The 22400-nt window shown below is 46.7% G+C and overlaps 1 protein-coding gene and 1 long non-coding RNA gene across 4 annotated transcripts in view; one reads left to right on the top strand and one right to left on the bottom strand.

The window, feature by feature from the left end:
- Dh44 (diuretic hormone 44) overlaps nt 1-22400 on the top strand; it is a 411787-nt gene that overhangs the window by 284683 nt on the left and 104704 nt on the right. The window lies entirely within an intron of this gene.
- The window catches only part of LOC135904057 (uncharacterized), a 79486-nt gene continuing 71647 nt past the window's right edge, over nt 14562-22400 (bottom strand). Inside the window, exons 2-3 of the long non-coding RNA XR_010564999.2 lie at nt 14799-14862; nt 14562-14684 (exon numbers count right to left, since the gene is read on the bottom strand). This is a non-coding gene — a long non-coding RNA (uncharacterized lncRNA). The remainder of the gene's footprint in view (nt 14685-14798; nt 14863-22400) is intronic.

The following is a 22400-nucleotide window of genomic DNA, read 5'->3' as shown; positions in this document are numbered from 1 at the left end:
CGACAATGCCTGGTGACGTGTGCTATTTACATGAGAGATATGGTTTGAATCGATTCATGTGCTGAAGAGTGTCAGCGTCAGTAGCATTAGTGCCTCGTAAAGGCCCTTAGACAAAAGGGCCTGGAGGCGGGTGCTCTACAAAACTCTGCTATCACAGCAGAAGCCTCTCGTGGGAGGATGTTGTTGTGACTTCGGGGTGGAGGACGATAGACGGACTCTTTCCGCAGACGAAGAAATTAAAAACTTTATACAATATTTACAGACAGTCGATGATAGCGTGCAGGTAGCAGTAAGAGCGCATCAAACCGACTGGGTGGCTTGAAGCGACTCTCTCCTTTCAACACGGGCCGGTTCTCCCTTAAATTCCTTCGGCGACCCCTCGTCAAAAGGAACCACTTTGGGCGAGTTCTCACCGGCAGGAACCAGGCGGGGCAGGGGGATGACGCCGACCGCGTGGAATTCTAGATTCGTCGCTGAGATGGCTGGGCGCCCCGGGGAAGGCTGGACGCTTCTTGGAGTTACCTCCCGTGTCGAATTCTTGATTCGTCGAGGAGAAGTGGGAGCTCCCGTCGCCTCATGGTAGCCACGTGGTGCTCGTAGTACGGCAGAACAGCACCCCCGCCGCCAGATAATACATCCAGAAGCTGTTCGACGCGGCTCGACGTATGCGATTTGCTGATTGAGTGAAGTCCTTGATGGGGCCAAGGAAATCGCTTTGCCGCCCTTTCATCCGCTGATATTTCCTGTGCTTGTATCTGAGAAAGCTAACGTCGTGACCGAAAAACAACGCTAATCACATCAGTGAAAAGCCGCCGTGGTTGCTCAGTGGCTATGGTGTTCGGCTGCTGAGCACGAGGTGGCGGGATCGAATCCCGGCCACGGCGGCCGCATTTCGGTGGGGGCGAAATGCGAAAGCAGCCATGTACTTAGTTTTAGGCGCACGTTAAAGAACCCCAGGTGGTCGAAATTTCCGGCGCCCTCCACTACGGCGTGGCTCATAATCAGAAAGTGGTTTTGGCACGTTATACCGCATATTTTTTTTTAACTTCGGTGAAAGTGAGCACCCTCCCAATGCTCTCCACAATGCCAGACCAAACTTCATGAAAACAAACGCTCTAACCCCCTCTCTGTGTTCTCAACAGCACCATTACGGTTGTTGTACCTGGGATACAGACCACTACAAATAGTGCTCTCAAAGAAGACACATTCAAAAAGAATTAACAGCTAAGGAATTGATTGGAAAGCAAATCCTAACAGTCATTCAGGCAGGCCAGACACAGCTGAGGCGATCGAAGAAAGTTTGTTTTGCCCTGTCTCGCTCCGAGTAAAATTCTGTCGCTTGTCATTAGGTTTGCCAACTTGCTGACATGCGTCGCATGGCCCAACAAGTGTTTCAACCTCTTTCCAGCATCCTGGCCAAAAGAAATCTTGCGCTAGCCCAGCCTTTGTCTTCTTGATACCGAAGGGACCCGCCCAAACATTCCCATGCGCTAAGTCTAAAAGCTGTGGTCGGTACTTTTCTGGCACGAGTAGTTGGTTGTATGTCCGACCCTTGAAACCCTAATATTTCCGGTACTTGAGACCTGACCTAGTGTAGAACGACATGTTCTTTCGGGCCACTCGTTCATTTACATTAGCCTCCAGCACAGTTAGCGAAGGGTCAATTTTCTGTGCCACGATAAGCGCGTTTCGTTCGGCCCTACTAAGCTGCTCCCAGCAAAAGGATGCGGGACTAAGCAGTGAACCACCACTTCAACCCTAGGCGCCCCATTTTCTCGAGTCTAGAAAGGCTCCTCACCCACTGTCAGTGATCCGGTAATTGATCCATCACAAGTCTGAGTCATCTGCTTTTCATCAGCGGTATCTCCCGGCCTAGACGGCCGCTGTGAGGACGTTACATTGTCAGTCATTTCCTCGTTTGAAGATGAGCTTTCACGTTTATGTGAGAGGGCGCGTGACCGCGATCGCGTTTATGTCATGCAAGCGAGACTGGTAAACAACGACCGGCCTTCCTTTTCTAAAAGCTGCTCCGATTTGTTCGAAAAAAGATATGAAAATTGTTTGGGTAGAATTGGACTTACGGCTGCATCCGTTTGCAACCTTCCAAACGCGCCCTCTTGGCAACTGGCAAGCACGCGGTCTGCTCTTCTACGACTTGTCTGATCCAGGCGCATTCCCCTGTACAGTCTCCGGGAGAAACAAAGGACGGATGTGTAACATCCACGGTGGCGGCTGAATCGCGAAGTGCCCTGCACCTTTTTCCGTTTACCACATCATCTTGCATATATGGCTCCAGCAGCCTCAGATTTTCGTCCGACTGGCTGATGCTGGCGAACGCGATTTGCTCCTTGCAATTTGAGGAAATATGGCCTTCCTTTCTGCAACGGAAGCAGGTAATTGGTCTCTGGGCTTCGAACGCGCGCTCTACGTCTGCCTCAGCTTTAGCGGCCCCAGCCGACTGGGCTGTCTCTGCTAGCCCTTCCCTCGCCACGTCAGCCTTAGTCGATACTACCTTCTGAGCTCGTCGCTCGTGGATCCTTTCTTATTCGGCGAAACTGAGTTGCGAGGGGAAACCCGCTTTCCAGAATAGTCCTTTTTTTCTAGCCTACCTTCCTGAATAGGTTTTCCTTGGAAGTTTCGGTGCGTGTAATATTCCTCTGCGAACTGCACTGCCTTCTCTAGGCCTACCTCTGGGAGCCTGTCTTGCAGCCAAAGTCTAACTTCCTCTGGAAGAACTCGGTAAAGCTGCTCCAGTGCTATGCATTCAAGCACCTTGTCGTGGTTGCCTTACACTTCTGCACTTTTGAGCCCCTCTTTTAAATTACACTTTGACTCGTACGCGAACTCAGTGTGCGACTCGCTGCCGTTTTTTGCCTGTCTAAACCGCTGTCGAAATGCCTCGGCAGACAGGCGGCATTTGCGAAGAAGCACGGCTTTTACCTTTCTATAGTTTTCGTAGTCTTCTTTAAACAAGCGTGCGAGAACTTCCGCGGGCTCTCCTGGGACAACTGAAAGAAGTTGTTGAGACCAAAGGCTTTCGTCCAGCCCTATTTTTTCACCCATACGTTCGAAATTCACGAGAAAAGTGCGATATCACCGCCTATCCTGTACGGCAGCATCAGGTCCTGTATTCTCAGTTTAGGCGTATCGTCTCTACCACAAAAAGCAGTTTAACTCGCCGAGCTTATTCGAATTTGCTTTATTTCCAGTTCTCTCATTTTAAGAGCATAATCTCGCTTTTCACGCCTTTCTCTCTCCTCCTCGCCCTTCTTTCTCTCCTCTGACTCCTCGCGCCTTTTCCTCTCGTCTGCCCAGTCGCCCCTTTTCTTCTCCTCTACTTCGTCTCGTCTTTTCTGCTCCTCTGCCTGCTTGCGCCATTTCTGCTCCTCATCGCGCATTTTTTTCTCGCTTCTCTCAAGAATTTCACTCCAAACCTCTTCGACTTCCTCCCAAGTTACCTCTTGTGCCCTCATAACGTCCAGCATGGCTTTCTTTCGCCTTGCCGCGCAATCTAAATGCGCATCTCCTGACAAACCTCAAGAAGGTCCTGTATCCTGAGCTTCTCCATCGCGATCTGACGGCTTGTCTCCGGTTTTTCCTCCAAATTAGCTTTGCTTCCGACGCCGGAAATATATGCAAGACCTGAAGCGAAATAACAAAAAACCCCTACAACCCTTTCAGAATACACGAGCAATGGTCCTTAGCATTTACGCGTGAGACAAAGGTCTGGCGATGCGCAAGGCAAACGTCGGGCACCCCCTCCAAAGTAGCTGACGTCGGTGGTCCTCGTGGCTGTCATTGAGCGGTGCCGCAGGCGTTATCTGGCTTCGAATCCCACAGCTTGCCATCCACTGTTGTGACTTCGGGGTGGAGGACGAAAGACGGACTCTTTCGGTAGACGAACAATATTTACAGATAGTGGATGTTAACGTACAGGTAGCAGTAAGAGCGCATCATACCGACTGGGCGGCTGGAAGCGACTCTCTCCTTTGACAATGGGCCGGTTCTCCCTTAAATCCCTTCGGCGACCCCTCGTCGGCAGGAACCAGTTTGGGCGAGTTCTCGTCGGCCGGAAGCAGGCGGGGCAGGGTGATGACGTCGGCCACGTCGAATTCTTGATTTCTCGCGGAGATGGCTGGGCACCGCGGAGATCGCTGGGCGCTTCTTCAAGTCTCCTCCCGTGTCGAACTCTTGATTCGTCGCGGAGAAGTGGGAGCTCCCTTTCACCTCGTGGTAGCCACGTGGTGCATGTAGCATGGCAGCACCTGTCGCCTCGTGGCTGCCACGTGGTGCTCGTTGTATGGCACAACAATGTGCTACAAATATGGGGGCTAATTACATGTAACACCACGTCATTTAGAAAAGTTAAAACAGCTTTGGCACTGGAAAACGGTTCTGCACCAAATAACATTACTGGACGGAGAGGATTCTGCTCTTGGTAAGCCGCAGAAAAATGCTTTCTTCGCTCAATTTCTGCCTCCCGCTACTACACCAAATCATGGAGTATGGTCAGCTGCTCGCTACACGTACCACAAATGGGTGGTTAACCGCCAGTCCATAGGCAAGAACGGGTCCCATATGTGTGCCCTATTCTCAATAGAAAAAAAAAACATTTTGCCACGTTTTTGCTATCCGCGGCCAATTACCTAAACCTGGCTCCATTAAACGGAGCTTATTCAAGGTTTCATTGTCCCACTTGGATTGCCGAAATCGTCTGAGCTTTTTCCATAAAGATGACTTCAAGTCTATCGCAGGGTAGCTACAATAATTCACAAGTTTTCGCTGTTGTGGACGTAGCAGGTTTGTCTGCAACAATATGACCCGCCATGCCTCTAGGGCTGGGCACCCAGCGAAAGAAGACATGGTGGTTAGATGTATACATCGCACACAGAAACGAGAACAGATCATTTGCTACAGGATTCGCAGAGACGTTAAAGCCTTGACAACGGTTAGGGAGTCTTTAAATATAATTGCCTTTTGTATTTTTATTTGCTTGGTGGGCTTTACAGCTGACAATAGTGCACAGGCTTCAGCCTTAACGATAATGTTTTCGGATTTAGAACAACAGACTCTGAGAAAGATGGGCCTACTGCTGCATAAGGCACGCTGGCATGTGATCTAGATGCGTCAGTGCAATACACGGGGCGCGAGTATTTTGCCTGAAGTTCGAGAAAGTGCATCTTAATATGTTTCCCTGGGGCGTGCTTAGTGAGCTCAACAAAGGATATATCACATTCTGAGCTGCCGCTACCACGGTGGTAGCAGCTTTGCTGGAGGCATCAGACTATGCTGAAGAAGCGCTACACCCACTTTATCGCTGAGACTACATACACGCAACGAGAAATGCTGTCTCGCTGCGGTTCCGTTACGAAAGAGTGCGGCCCATGTCACATCGTTTATACGTCAGTGAAAAGTATTATCAGCGTTCGAGTGAAATTTCAAGAACTACGTCAAACTAGCATACAGTCTTCGCAGTTGCAGTGACTTGATTCTACATGACGACTCTGCTCATGGATTGTTCCGAAAGCTGCTGTGGCAAGTCGGATGCCTAAGATGGTGCACACGATCGAGCATATTTAGGGCACTCGACATAGCGGACTGGCAAACTAGGTCATCGTAGTCCAAACGCAAAGAGAGGAGGCTTATGTATACGTCATAGAGGCACTACCTGTCACTGTTCCATGTGTTTACTAGAATTTACAGCAGGTTTAGAATTTTCAGCAGGTTCCTTGTCTTTAAGCATTTGACCTTTAGGTGCTTTAATTGGGGAGCAAGAGGTAGCTTGGAATAAAGTATGATGCCAAAGAACTTATGCTGAGTGGTAAAAGGTATATGCTCTCCGTACATTTGAAGATTGGGTTCAGCGACTTACCCCGTCTTTCTTGTAAGAAGAACACAAATGCTTTTCTAGGGGTTAAGTTCAAACCCATTTTCGTTTGCCCACTTCGACAACTTGTTCAGGCCATGTTTTACCTGCCTCTCGCACAATCTAAGTTACATGATTTGAATCCCATTTCTACATCATCAATATAGACGGAATAAAAATGGCTGATCGTAGTGAAGCTCGGAACGTGTTCACCTTCACAACGAAAAGCGTGCAGCTCTGTACGCCTCCCTGGGTTACACCAGTGAAGTACACCAGCGTGAAGGGACGGGAGAACACATTGTCGATTTCGACGCGAAAAGTACTATCGGCCAAATAGCTCTCTATTATGTTCAGCATATTTTCGCGGAGGCCAATTGCCGACAGGTCTCGCAGGATTCCGTAACGCCACGTTATGTCATACGCCTTTTCCATATCGAAAAATAAAGATAAAAACCATTGTTTACGTACGAATGTGTCCCGAATGTTGGCTTCGATGAGCACGAGATAGTAGGTTGTAGACCAACGTTATCTGAAACCGCATTGATACTGATCAAGCATTCCGTTGCGTTCAAGGCAGTATTGAAGACTACGATTGATCATTTCTTAAACAGCTTAAAAAGGCAACTTGTGACAGCTGTTGGGCGGTAACTTACGACCGATGAAGGATATTTAGCCTGCTGGGTAAAGAGGTGGCGAGGTTTAACACAAGGTTCACTCTTGCTGCCTCGAAAATTGGAAGCGATACAGAAGTTAGTAGAGGACAGGAAAGGGAGAAAGTGAGAGGGAAAGACGATTTTGAAGAGAAGTACATGAAAAGGCAATTACCGATTTTCCCCAAGTAAGTCAGCCCGGAGGTGCTGTCAGTTCGAAGCAGAGGCCAAAGAGGTGTGTTGCCTCCGCCGGAGGCATTAAAGGTCCAAACACCCGGCATCGGCACAGCCCCCAGGATCACCCTTACCCCAGACACGGCTAAGCCACGCATGGCTACACGCGGGAGGGTCAAAGCCTCATGAATATTTGACACAAGTTACAACTCACAAATTGCATTAGTTACTTTTTAAATGTTCCTTTATAGAAGTACTAAAATTCATAATTATAAACACCTACAATTATAACAAGTATTCATATTTTAGATAACCTTTGCATGCATAATAAGTTTTTTCATTACTTTTTTTCATGTATATAGTTCTGGCGATTTCGCAAATAAAGATCAGTAGAAGTCAGCGCCGGTGCTGTGTTCTTCCTTCAGTCGTCGTCTTTCGCGCTGTGCAAACATGTTGATATTGAATCATCAATTCGCCCAAGCTTCTACATTATCAAGTTATACGTTCAGCTACAGATGCCTGTCAGGCGAAAATATGGAACACTTTCGCGCACTTGCTTTGCGCACAGACTGGTCTTCTCTTTATGAAAATAAAGATGCTAGTCAAGCGTACGATGAATTTCTGTCCATATTCAGTCGCCTATACAATTTGTCGTTCCCGCTTAAAACAGGAAAGGTAGAAAAACGCATTAGAAAGCCGTGGGTGCAACCACAGCATGTTAGAATGATTAACAAAAAAAATAGGATGTTCAATAAATTTCTGCGTACGCGTCAGCAAAGTGATCTCGTTGCATTTAGGAAGTTAAGGAATACACTAAATAAAGAACTGCGAAAAGCTAAAGCACTCTATTACGAAAGCCTTTTTGCAGCCGTGCAGAGAAAAAATCCAGAAAGGACTTGGACAATTATCAATGATGCAATCAGACAGGGGAATGTGAATCGCAGTTTGCGTGAGACAACCGTGAATAATGAAAAGGTGTCGGGCATCCTCTTAACCGAACGTTTCAATGAACACTTTGTGAACATGACGGCATCATCAAATAACACGGTCAGTGGTACTACTGTTAAAAGATGTACGCACAGCATTTTTCTCGAGCCGACTGATGGTGCCGAAATTTGTCGTATATTTTTGGGCTTAAAAACCAGCAATGCTGTTGATGCAGACGGCATTCAAATCAGACCTATAAAATTTGTAATCGATGTCATCGCAGTTCATCTCGCATTTGTGTTTAAGCTTGTTATGGAATCGGGACATTTTCCAAGAAGTATGAAGAAAGCAAGGGTGTCAGTTATTTTCAAAGGTGGGAACCGAAATGACCTGATCCAAATCAAAGGCCATATTGTTCAAGGCAAGAGGCAGGCAGTCTTATTTAAATGAAGAATTATTGTTGGATGGAGCGCCCATTGAGATTGTAACCAAATACAAAGTATTGGGCGTGACGCTGTCAGAAGATATGAACTGGACATATCACATTGAACAAATTATGAAATCATTGTCATCTGCCGCAGGTGCATTGTCCCGTTGCCGTCATTTTTTTCCAGAAAAAGTAAAGTTGTACATACATTATGCCTTGTTTCAATCGCATCTGAATTATTGTGCGCTTGTGTGGGCTACCACCACGAAACGTAAGCTTCATGCACTTCAACTTCAAAAACGAGCACTTCGACATGTAGAGAATGTACCTTATTTCCATTCTACTGCGCAACTTTTTCAAAGTTATAACATAATACAAGTAACTAACATTTACGAATACAGGCTACTGTATTCTTTTTGCTTCGGCTCCGAAAAGTTTCAAATATTTTTAAAAAATACGTCACGACTTGAATATGACAGAACTGATGCGCGTACCCGCAGCAAAGACAGGTGGTTAGTACCGTACAGGCGTACAAATTACCTCATGCAGTCGCTAAGACACACGCTACCTTCACTGTTAAATAAATTTGGGAAAGAAATTGTTATGACAAATACCTTGACTCGAAAACAGCTTAGAGCATATTTTTGTAAAGAAATTTTTGAAATGTGATCTTTGTAATTATTGTAAATGTAACCCATTGTACTTGTAACAATACGTTATATTGTATTTGTATATTGTATTTGTATTTGTACTGCTGCCATGTGAGGGCCTTCAGGCACATTCAAGCTGTATGTCGCAGCTTTTCGCCTGGAGAACCCCCAACAAGTTTGTTGGAAATAAAACATTTGATTGATTGATTGATTGATTGATTGATTGATTGATTGATTGATTGATTGATTGATTGATTGATTGATTGATTGATTGATTGATTGGTTGATATTTCTAGTACAGTGGGCAATATTACTTTTTCCTTTCATGTGAACCTCATCGCAATTGCTAAATGTCCGGCACACACACTTGCCTATTGCATACGGCTGAAGGTACTTCTTACCGAGATGAAACACTTACTTGGAGACCTTGCTACTTCGGCTGGACACAGGATGAGAATCTACAGAATACTTCGTGCAGACAGGAAACACCGGGTTAATTGCACCGGGACATTATATTCTTTCAACTTTAAAGCACTGAGACATCTCCCAACGCAAAGAAGTGGCTTGAACTTCGTGTCATCACCGGCCGAACAACTGAATTCATGTGGCAGCAAGCACTGAACCAGCTTCGGGTGATCACCCCTAAGAAGTCCCCTAACCAAGCAACCCAGTCCACACAGCATTTGTTGTGCGTATTCCTGAAGGAGTGCAACGGGTGTTAAGCTTGGGTTCCAAGTTTGCAGTGGAACCTCAGATGTCACCACCAGAACTGCTCACTCTTGTTCGGCAAGTAGCCAAGCGAGCCCCTGAGGCTGAGACTGAATGTTGTGTTTTTGGAGACGAACGTGTTTTGTCGCAGTCTGATGCCCTCCGCATGTGCAGCGGTGGCGTAGAGGTAGAACACTCGCATCGCGTGCAAGAGGTCCGTGGTTCGAATCTTGGTGCCAGCAATTTTCCACCGGATTAAAAAAAATAGAAATCCGCGTGTTGATAAAATAGCATAAACAGGCCTGGAGTGTGGCCTGATACCGGTGACCAGAACCGGTAACGCACTCCCTCACCAGAGCAGGAATGGCCACCCTGGTGCAGTACTTGGCCACAACCTCCTATATGAACACAACAATCAAACCCCGGCCCCTCAGTCCCCAGCAGCTGCGAAGCAACTGACCACGGCGGCGGTCAGGCCTGCGACGCAGCAGAGGGTGCTAAGGATCACTGGCTCCGGGCAGGCCGCCACTGGAATATAAGCCTGGCAACGCTTAACGCTAGAACGTTATCTAGTGAGGCGAGTCTATCAGTGCTATTGGAGGAATTAGAGGGCGGCAAATGGGATATAATAGGGCTCAGTGAAGTTAGAAGGCCAAAAGAAGCATATGCAGAGCTAAAAGGCGGGCATATCATTTGCTACCGGGGCTTAGCGGAGAGAAGATGACTAGGAGTCGGATTCCTGATTAATAAGGATATAGCTGGTAACATACAGGAATTCTATAGCATTAACGAGAGGGTAGCAGGTCTTGTTGTGAAACTTAATAAGAGGTACAAAATGAAAGTTGTACAAGTCTACGCCCCTACATCCTGTCATGATGACAAGGAAGTCGAAAGCTTCTATGAAGACGTGGAATCTGCGATAGGTAGGGTGAAAACTACATACACCATTCTAATGGACGAATTCAATGCCAAGGTAGGCAAGAAGCAGGCTGGCGACAAGGCAGTGGGGGAATATGGCATAGGCACTAGGAATAGCAGGGAACCGTTATTAGTAGAGTTTGCGGAACAGAATAATATGCGGATAATGAATACCTTCTTCCGCAAGCGGGACAGCCGAAAGTGGACGTGGAGGAGCCCGAACGGCTAGACTAGAAATGAAATAGACTTCATAGTCTGCGCTAACCCTGACATCATACAAGATGTGGACGTACTCGGCAAGGTGCGCTGCAGTGACCACAGGATGGTATGAACTCGAATTAGCCTAGACTTGAGGAGAGAACGGAAGAAACTTGTACATAAGAAGCCGATCAATGAGTTAGCGGTAACAGGGAAAATAGAGGAATTCCAGATCAAGCTACAGAACAGGTATTCCGCTTTAACTCAGGAAGAGGACCTTAGTGTTGAAGCAACGAACGACAATCTGGTGCGCATCATTAAGGAGTGTGCAATGGAAGTCGGTGGTAACTCCGTTAGGCAGGATACCAGTAAGCTATCGCAGGAGACGAAAGATCTTATCAAGAAACGCCAATGTATGAAAGCCTCTAACGCTACAGCTAGAATAGAACTGGCAGAACTTTCGAAGGTATTCAACAAGCGTAAGACAGCTGACATAAGGAAGTATAATATGGATAGAATTGAACATGCTCTCAGGAACTGAGGAAGCCTAAAAACAGTGAAGAATAAACTAGGAATTGGCAAGAATCAGATGTATGCGTTAAGAGACAAAGCCGGCAATATCATTAGTAATATGGATGAGATAGTTTAAGTGGCTGAGGTGTTCTATAGAGATTTCAACAGTACCAGTGGCACTCATGACGATAATGGAAGAGGAAATGGTCTAGAGGAATTCGAAATCCCACAGGTAACGCCGGAAGAAGTAAAGAAAGCCTTGGGAGATATGCAAAGGGGAAAGGCAGCTGGGGAGGATCAGATAACAGCAGATCTAATGAAGGATGGTGGGCAGATTGTTCTAGAGAAACTGGCCACCCTGTATACGCAATGCCTCATGACCTCGAGCGTACCGGAATCTTGGAAGAACGCTAACATAATCCTAATCCATAAGAAAGGGGACGCCAATGACATGAAAAATTATAGACCGGTCAGGTTACTGTCCGTTGCCTACAAACAATTTACTAAGGTAATCGCAAATAGAATCAGGAACACCTTAGAATTCTGTCAAGCAAAGGACCAGGCAGTGTTCCGTAAAGGCTACTCAACCATAGACCATATTCACACTATCAATCAGATGATAGAGAAATGTGCGGAATATAACCAACCCTTATATGTAGCTTTCATTGATTACGAGAAAGCGTTTGATTCCGTCGAAACCTCAGCAGTCACGGAGGCATTGCGGAATCAGGGTGTAGACGAGCCGTACGTAAAAATACTGAAAGATATCTACAGCGGCTCCACAGCCACCGTAGTCCTCTATAAAGAAAGCAACAAAATCCCAATAAAGAAAGGCGTCAGGAAGGGAGATACGATCTCTTCAATGCTATTCACAGCATGTTTACAGGAGGTATTCAGAGACCTGGATTGGGAAGAATTGGGGATAAAAGTTAATGGAGAATACCTTAGTAACTTGCGATTCGCTGATGATATTGCCTTGCTTAGTAACTCAGCAGACCAATTGAAATGCATGCTCACTGACCTGGAGAGGCAAAGCAGAAGAGTGGGTGTAAAAATTAATCTGCAGAAAACTAAAGTAATGTTTACCAGTCTCCGAAGAGAACAGCAATTTACGATAGGTAGCGAGGCGCTGGAAGTGGTAAGGGAATACTTCTACTTAAGGCAGGTAATGACGCTGGATACGTATCATCAGACGGAAATAATCAGAAGGATAAGAATGGGCTGGGGTGTGTTTGGCAGGCATTCTCAGATCATGAACAGCAGGTTGCCATTATCCCTCAAGAGAAAAGTGTATAATAGCTGTGTCTTACCAGTACTCACCTAGAGGACGGAAACCTGGAGGCTTACGAAAAGGGTTCTACTCAAATTGAGGGCGACGCAACGAGCTAGGGAAAGAAGAATGATAGGTGTAACGTTAAGGGATAAGAAAAGAGCAGATTGGGTGAGGGAACAAACGTGAGTTAATGACATCTTAGTTGAAATCAAGAAAAAGAAATGGGCATGGGCAGGACATGTAATGAGGAGGGAAGATAACCGATGGTCATTAAAGGTTACGGACTGGATTCCAAGGGAAGGAAAGCGTAGCAGGGGCCGGCAAAAAGTTAGGTGGGCGGATGAGATTAAGAAGTTTGCATGGACGGCATGGCCACAATTAGTACATGACCGGGGTTTTTGGAGAAGTATGGTAGAGGCCTTTGCCCTGCAGTGGGCGCAACCAGGCTGATAATGATGATGATGATGATGATGATGATGATGATTATGATGATGAAGATGATGCCCTCCGTGAGAACTTCCCTGTCAACAGCGTCGCGGCGTCCTTTAGAGAGTATTCTCTTTTGTTGCTAACTGCTGACAAGGAAGGAGGTTTTGTTGTTTTACAAAATTACGTGTTTCTCTCAAAAGCCCACGAGGTTATTATTGCTGTGTTCAAATGCCGTGACGACATATTGCTTTTAAAAGTAAGAACGAAGCTATAGAACTTCGTAAAGCACTTAGTATAACTCGGTTAGCCAGTTCTATTTAGAAGTACAAGAAGCCTAGCTTGGATTTGTTTTTCACTGTCAAAACCCACAAGGTTGACTGGCCGCTACGAGTCGTTATTTCCGAGAAGGGGACTTGGCGGAAAGTGGTTGTTTTGTTTTTACAGGAGAAACTTTACTTGTTAACAATTCACGAATCTTTTTTCGTTAAACTCTCTAATTATATAATTGCGTATACGTCAAGTAATTACAAGAGCTCCAATGCCTTCTCCATTGAAATGAAATACCTGTAGTACTTTTTACCGCATGATACGCTGCTACAGTCCGTATAGGACTGTATTGAGAACTACGGCTCAGTTGCGTTCCAGAACGCTTTTGATGTTTCGGTAAGCGGATTCCTTGAGCTGCTTGATTATATTTAAGGTCAACGTTTTCCTCATGGCATGGACACATTTACATTGAAAAAAAACGACGAGTGCATTCGTTCATGCATGGCACCAATTCTAAGCGACATTTTTCTCTCTTGCCATGACCGACATATTGCTAGCCGCATTGATAACACCCTGGTCGCAAAACTTTTCCGTTTTGTGGATGACTACTTGTTACTTTTTGCGTGTGAAAGTCAAGGTTTGGAGCCTGCTATTCCAGATGCACTTTGCCTATTCAACGAGTGTTTGTTGTACTGACGCATGAACTACCGGTAGATTACTCATTAAGGTATTTAGATTTGCGACTTAGTATCTCTAGAGATTAGTTGTGCTGGATGTACGAGCCCAGAGGGAACAAGCCACTTTTGTCTGATCTGTCGGCCCATTCTAAGCTGGCTAAACGGGGCATTGTAAATCTTTGCTTCACAAACGCCCTAAACAAGTCTTGCTTCCACTCTTTGTCGCGCAGTCTCCAAGCGCAGGCCTCCCGCCTAACATATGCTGGGTACCCCGAGCTTTTGTTAGTTTCTGTTGCAGCAAAGATGTTAAAGACACTCAGGCTCGGAGACAAAGAACCAGCTCACAGTGCTGCCAGAGACAATAAGCCAGTCGTGGTGCTCTCTTACTGGCACGAGATTTCGCACAGCTTGAAGGAGATAGGCAGTAAAGTAGATGTTAAAGTAGTTTTTTCGGCCCCGTAAAAATTATCAGTGCTCCGTAGGCGTGTGAATGCTCATGCAACACGACGAAATATTTGCAATAATAACCATATGAAGCGGTTTGGAGCATGCGTCGTGGGTGTGGTTTACATGATGCTCTTGACTTGCGGAAAGAAAAACTTTGGTCAAACAGATGTTGAAATGAGCGATTGAAGGAGCAATTTTACAATGTTTATACCGCCGTGCAAGGTCATCTTGGCATTCACTGCAGAGACTGCCATTGTGACTCCGAATTCGAAAACTGCGTCATAATTTCCAAACACCCAGAACAACTTACACGTGAAATCATAGAGGCTGACGAGATACAGCGGTTGGGCGACCTGTGCATCTGCATGCTGTCTATTGTCCTCAGAAAAAACGATATCAAGCATCTGGCTGTGATGCAATAGAGGTTCACGAGTGACTTAATGCAAAAGTTGTTTTTTTATTACTTTTGCTGATGGATACAGTTCTGGCCATATCGCAAATAAGGATCAGTAGAAGTCAGCGCCAGTGCTGTGTTCTTCCGTCTGTCCTCATCTTTTGCGCTGTGCAAACAAGTCGATACACAATTTCTCGCAGTTTGCTGCACAAATTAGCAGCAGAATCAAAGCAATTGAGGCTAGACAAAGCGAACAAGAAGCAGCCTTTGCTAACTTTACCTTTGCCTTTGAGCAGGTGCCAGGCAGCGTCCAGAAAGCCCCCATGTACTTCAGCATGGCAGAACTGCATGACATAACAATCTGGCAATGGAACTGTACAAGCTTCGGAAAAACCGAAGTAACCTGCAGTTCCATATAAAAAGTTGAAAGAAAAAGTCCCCAACATTATTACCTTGCAGGAAACACTTGGCAATGTTAAATTGCGGAACTATAAAACCTACAAAAACAAAATTTCAGAAAAATACCAAATCGGCACATTAGCACAGAGAAATCTAGCGGCAATAGAACATGACCTAGAAATGTCTGTCTTGGACTGTCTCCTAGTAGAACTAATTCCACAAATGGTAAACACACCCTTGCATTGATACTTAACGAATACAGGAAACCGAAGGGAGGACACCCTACTATTATCGGCGCTATAAATAGGACACTCACCATTTTTAAAGAGAATCCACTAGTCATAGTGGAGGACTTTAATGCACTAAACATGTCCTGGGGATAGAGTGCCAATATTAAGAAAGGCACGCACCTCTGGAATTACATCCAGGATGCGCGCCTCACGCTACTCAGACTGTCATCTGTACTAGAGTTTGCTGGAGCACACAGGTTAATATATCTCTGGACCTGATGCTCACAATGTATATACGGCAGGTAACATGGCACAACATCATGACCAACCTAGGTAGCGACCACTACGTAGTAACAACTCCTATAACTGTCAAAAACCTCTGAGGTAGAGGAAGGAAACTGGTCCAAACTACGGGCTGGGAAAAAGTGGGACAACTCGAAGATCAAAACGCCGGGAATGAGATAAGCAACCTGGAGGAATGGGTCAAAGGTCTCATCAATGATGTTAAAACACTAACCAAATCAGTCCAATTCTCAGAGACACCACAATCCGTCAACAGTCGGCTGCTAGATATGTGGAAAGCACATGGCAGTCCACTCTGAGGAGAAGGTGGCAAACGCAGAAACTCAATCGTCCACTGCGAATTAAAGCTGCAAAGCTATCCAAAGAGATAGAAGATTGTGCACAACAGCTTGCCACTCAACAATGGGGCCAAGTCGGCGACCGAATGACTGGCCAACTTAGACTCAAGAATACTTGGCACCTTCTCAGGTACCTGCTCGATCTGAAGAGCAGAAAATAGCACACACTAACGCATCATTATACCATTGCACAACCAAGCACTCACAGATAAAGAACTTGTCGAGGAACCTAATTAACTTAAATCATAGGGTTTTACGTGCCAAAACCACGATTTCATTATAAGGCAGGCCGTACTGGGGGACTCCGGCAATTTGGACCATCTGGGGTTCTTCAAGGTGAGGCTAAATTGAAGTACATGGGTGTTTTCATATTTCGCCGCCGAGGAACTTGCCGAGATACTCGAGAACCCCGAACCAGAAACTGTACGAGCAGACCTAAGAGTCAGAGTGGCGCGCTGCACTTCAAGGACTCCGGACGTCCTCGTCTCCAGGCATGGACGGCATTACAATGAAATTCCTAGGAAAGTTTGATGATGTCTCGATCGAAGTAATTACTAAATACTTGAACGAATATTGGGAAAAAGGCGAACTCCTCTCATCCTGGAGGCAGGCAAAGATCGTCTTTATCCATAAACCTGGAGAGAAGCTTCACTTGCATTACATCAGGCCCATACGTCTCACCTCCTGCTAAACCAAAGTGCTAGAGCACAATCTTAAGCAGGCTGCAGAACCACATGAATGACAGGAATTACCTCCCGCACACTATGATAGGCTTTAGAGCAAATCTATCAACACAAGACGCCATGCTAAGACTGTCAGAAGGAATGTTACACCCTGTTCACAGGAAAAGAACAAGAGCGATCCTAACTCTAGATCTAAGAAAAGCATTTGGCAACATTAAGCGTGAAGCAATCACGCTTGCATTGGAGGAACTGAATGTCGGGCACAAAACTTACAACTATGCCAAAGCCTTCCTATTCGACAGGACTGCCCAACTCAAGCTAGGCTGCGTCGCATCTTCCACACTCCAACTTGGCAGCAAAGGAAACCCACAGGGATCAGTAGTATCTGTTTCCTGTTTAACATCTGTATTATACCGCTAGCTACCGCACGTAGCGCTATCCCTGGTTTAAGACACCCACTATACGCTGACGATATCACCCTTTGGGCTAATACCGCAAGCGATAGTGAGATAGAGGAAACACTACAAGCAGGAGCATGTCGAGTGTCATATCCTGTGAATCAACTAGGTCTCTCATGCTCTCCCCAAAAGGGAGAACTACATCTTATAAGGGCTCAACCACAAGCAAAACGCCTCACCCGGACATCAAGGTGGTGGTAGCTGGCACATACGTACGAGAAGCGCAGACCTTTAGAGTCCTGGGCATGCATGTACAAAACAAGGGCAAAAACGCAGTCACCCCGAACAAATCATAGCGCGCGTTAGCCAAATAAACAGACTAATAAAAACGAGTAGCGAACAAACACAAAGGCACGATGGAAGCGGACCTCAGGCAACGTGTCCAAGCCTTCGTCATGAGGGGGATAGTATATTCCCTTCGTTACCTGCACCCCTACCCTACTGAAAAAAGAAAATTGATTGCCTAATTAGGCAATCATACAAATAACCCTTCACCTCCCAAAATACACGGTTAATGAGAAGCTTGTAGAATTGGGAATGCACAATACCCTAGAGGAACTGGCCAATACAAACAAGCTAGCTCAGCTGGATAGGCTATCCAAAACTGAAGTAGAAGGCACATACTGGAGGATCTATGGATCCCATATGGTTGTACACACACCTCAATATGTAAATGCCCACTAATATACCACATAAATTTAAGGATAGACCTAATACAAAAAAATATGCATCCTGAACATCACAAGGACAGAAGGAGAGAAAGAGCTAAAGCTCTCCTTAAACACTACTCTGGCCTGCAGGATATAGTCCACGTCGTCGTTGCCGGATAACCAAGCCTTCTCTGTAGGCATAGTCAACAATCAAGGTCAGACCCACTCCACAGCAACACTTAGTTGCATGCACGCAGATCAAGCAGAAGAGGTAGCTATAGCTCTGGTTATACATGGCACCACCATGAAAAGAACTTTAAGTGATTGTAAAACTGCTGTTAGAAACATTGCAGTGGTAAAATACACAAACCAGCCCAGCAAATTCTAAACAAATATCCACTACCTGATCGTCAGATTCCAATCACCTGGGTCCCGGCACATTCCTCGCACCCAAGAAATGAGGCTGCCCACAATTATGCCCTAGGTTTCGTCAGCGGGCCGGTGGGAGACCTCGACCTGGCTTCGGCGAGGGATCACATGGCGATGTTCCACGAAATTACTACGCACTACCGCAAATGTACACAAAAACAACGCCGTACACATAAATCAATGTACAATCTGCAACAGGTTATTTGGAGACAGAGACAGACTGGCTCATTTTCCAGCCCTTACAAATATTCACTAATAAGGCGGACCAGACCCATACTTATTTATTTATTTGGTTACTATCAAGGTCGTTGAGGCGTTACGGATAGGAGGGATAAATATTTATACAATTCAATAAAGACATATGTTGAGTGCCTGCCCCAGGCTAAAGCCTAGGGCGGAACTCCCAAATAACACTTCGGACTGTGAAGTAGCAGCATCCAGTTCGGATGCCGCAGTCAAGCTGTGGAGTATGGAGATCGCCGAAAGTCAAGGAGTTGCGGCCACCTGACGCCGCCTGGCCGTAGAAAGAACACAGTAATTCAAAGAATTCTATCATCTGATGAAACTAAAGTTTTGCCTCCTCCTCCTCCCAAAAGTGAGCCTTGCGTTGGCTTTGCCTCAACAGGTCTATAATTACGGTGGTGCACTCTTTACAGGGCTATTGTGAAATATGGTTGGTTTTCGACGATATTGGCGAAATTACTCCAGTACCGTTATCCTTACCGACACTGCAAGCAAATCTCCTTTCTTGTCTCATTGAGACCTACCTCTTGCAACTCGCTAAGAAGCTCTGAATGCGCGAAAGCGCTGTTTTTCTTTTTCCTTCTGGAAGTCCTTACAAGTTACCGAGATCTTAGATACAACAAACTCGTGTGATGACAGCTAAGAACTTAAGCTAAGCTATATATATATATATATATATATATTGTTACGTAGGAAGACGCGCGGAAGACGACTGCGCGGCAAGTTGGTGACCGTAGGGGTTGCCGAACAAGTCTCGAAGCTTTTGCTTAAGCGAATCCCAACTGGTCAGCTTATCTTCGTGCGTCCGATACCAAACTCGAGGTGTGCCACCGAGGTAAAAGACGACGTTGGCGAGCATGATAGTTGGGTCCCACCGGTTATTGCGGCTGACGTGTTCGTAAAGGCTGATCCAGTCCTCGACGTCGTCCCCATCTTTTGCCGAGAATACGCCAGGATCACGGGGAGCGGAGAGCGGAGAGGGTGATGTAGGTCGTCGAAGTGGCAGCAGGTGTCGGAGCCGGTGGAGTCGGGTTGGCGTCGCCGGGAGCCATGAAGGTAGGCTTGACGTACTGTCCACTGCGAAGCTCCGTGACGAGGTACAGGGAACGTCCACCTCCACCAAATATGTTACGTAGGAAGACGCAGACGACAAGCTATGTACAAATATATTTACAAGGACAATACGCTGCGCTTGGCCAAGAGGCAACAGCCCGCGCTAGCTTCTAAATCGTCGTCGTTGTCTTCACACTGCTGGCCTTTCGTGATCGCACATATTGTGCCGTAGCAATATATATATATATATACATATATATGCGAGCTGTGCGGCCACCAGGCGTAGGTTCCTTTATTTAAATGTACAGCCCCTTTAGAGGACCAGCCTGATTACCATCGCGCTCACACCTATCACATCAGAGGCTCGAGAGAAGCGACGGCATTGCGCGGCTTCCGAAAGCTGGCGTGCTGGTGGAGTCATAGCAGTTGGCGTTGCTTCATTTCTGGCACAATGTTTCTGGCACACGGCAGTCACCAGCACTTGTCGCCAGCATTTCACGGGATCAAATGCGGCGCAGAAACCGAGTTCGTCACATCACATACACTGTCAGTCATTGAGCCCATGCACCGCTACGAATGTGTTCGAAAACTGCCCTGTTAATTGGCCCACAACCCAGTGGTGACTGTAAGTACGGCGCACGCTACATAACACAGCGTATCATGCTGTTTGCGCGGCAATAAGGGCGGCAATAAGAAAAATATAAAAAGCGAGCTGCGGCTGCTTGTCCGTAGCAGCAGCCCACCGCTACGCCGTCACCTAGTCGCATTGTTGCGGTCACCAAGTAAGCCACTGAGCAGTGATTATTCTTTGAAAGCCCTCAGTAGAGTTCACAGAGGGAATGCCTTCGCCACGAACTTGACCAATTGGACGACCAACCGCTATCGGAAGAAAGAATTCTACACCATCAAATGGACCTAACGTCCCAGAAGAAGGCCGTGCAAGCGCTATTGCGCTTTTATGCGAAGCATATTACGAGAGCTCAACCCAGCTCCTCAGGCGCGGCGGTGTCGCCATGAAACCACGTGACACCGTGACGTCACGACAGAGGAGAAGTGGCTTTGGCTCAACTCTTGCAAGACGGGCTGGGTGGGAATCGAACCAGGGTCTCCGGAGTGTGGGACGGAGACGCTACCACTGAGCCACGAGTACGATGCTTCAAAGCGGTACAAAAGCGCCTCTAGTGAATGCGGTGTTGCCTTAGAAACGAGCTGTTTCTAAGGCGTGCGTCTCTTGCTCAGGCGCACATTTCGTTGCCGCGCCGAACGCTGCTTTGCTCGACGCTCACCGCGTCCAATGCGGGGCGTGTAGTCGCTGCCCTGTAGCCCATTGTCTTACACCCCTTGGCGGGTCGACGGGAACGCTGTCGCGTTCTCCTCTTGAAGGCGAAGCAGTAATGCATGAGTTGTTTCTTCGTCTAGCCGAACCAAATATAGCCAAGCAACAGCAGTTCACCAGGCTAAACAGTGGTTCAACAACTAAAATAAAGGCTAGTATGCTTCGCATCCTGGGCTTAACCTTACCTAAGCCACAGCCAATTTTTTTTTTTTTGCAATCCACCGGCCTCTGTGAACGTCTTTAACTGGAACGCCACTTGTGTGTGCGCGTGTGTGTGCGCGCCTCCATGTGTGCGTGTTTCTTTTTCTGCCTTCTTTTAGCGTTTTCTTCTCTGTCATCTTTCTAACTCCTATCTCCCATCCCCAGTTTAGGGTAGCAAACCGGAGACTGATATCTGGTTAACCTCTCTGCCTTTCCTCTTCATCACTCTCTCTCTCTTGAAATGCCTTTTGAGAGCGCTGCTATCGCGGCCACGATACGCTCTGGCCCGCTGTCACTTCGTATTCATTTTCGTGTTTTGTGGCAGCATTATGAAACATGGTAAAAATTATTGATCGAAGTGTAGCGAGCTGGAATCTGTTGAGTATAATGTTTTCGAATGCGATGCAGAATTTTACATTCGAGCTTAAGCAAATGTGCAAGTAATTAACACGTTGGACAATTAATCTTGACTATATAGCTAATCAATGACAACAGAAAAATTTACCATCGCGCACAAGGCCACTGCTAACACAACACCGTTGTTGTTTTGTTAGCAGTGGCCACGGTCACATCTCGGACCCGTATTCACGTATCTCGCAGCTTCCTTTTATGCGAAGCATATTACGAGAGCTCAGCTCCTCAGGCGCGGCGGTGTCGCCTTCAATGACCTTTGACCCCATGCCATAAAACGTGACACCGTGACGTCACGACAGAGGAGAAACGGTGCTCCAACTCGCGCCGTCGCTCGCGGCGTCGCGGCGGTATATAAGCAGCTGCGCTTGTTTCTAGGTGGCTTTGGGTCAACTCTTGCAAGATGGGCTGGGTGGGTATCGAACCAGGGTCTCCGGAGTGTGAGACGGAGACGCTACCACTGAGCCACGAGTACGATGCTTCAAAGCGGTACAAAAGCGCCTCTAGTGAATGCGGTGTTGCTTTAGAAACGAGCTCAGGCGTGCGTCGCTTGCTCAGGCGCACATTTCGTTGCCGCGCCGAACGCTGCGTTGCTCGACGCTCACCGCGTCCCATGCGGGGTGCGTAGTCGCTGCGCCGTAGCCCATTGTCTTACACCCCTTGGCGGGTCGACGGGAACGCTGTCGCGTTCCACTCTTGAAGGCGAAGCAGAGTAACGCATGAGCTGTTTGTTCGTCTAGCCGAACCAAATATAGCCAAGCAACAACAGTTCACCAGGCTAAACAGTGGTTCAACAACTAAAATAAAGGCTAGTATGCTTCGCATACTGGGCTTAACCTTAGCTAAGCCACAGCCATTTTTTTAAACAGCTTGGGTCGCGTTTTCTGGGATAAGTGGTATACAAGAGGCATACGAAATTTGATATTGGTAACGTACAGTCAACCGCAGAAGTTTACGGGATGCAGGATCTGCCAAGAAGCTTAATTCTCGCGAAGCGTGGTCACACAGCCTCGAATTAAATGTTCCAGCATGTAGTAGCCTTCGCCACCTACACAGTGATTCATTAAATACGAAGCGTCATGCCTTAACAGTGCAGGAATTCACATTTGAAGGGTAAGCCGCATCCCGTAAACTATTGCTGTTGACTG

This window comes from Dermacentor albipictus, chromosome 5 (genome assembly GCF_038994185.2).
Source record: "Dermacentor albipictus isolate Rhodes 1998 colony chromosome 5, USDA_Dalb.pri_finalv2, whole genome shotgun sequence".
NCBI classification, from domain to species: Eukaryota; Metazoa; Arthropoda; class Arachnida; order Ixodida; family Ixodidae; genus Dermacentor; species Dermacentor albipictus.
This window is presented reverse-complemented; position numbering and strand designations above follow the sequence as displayed.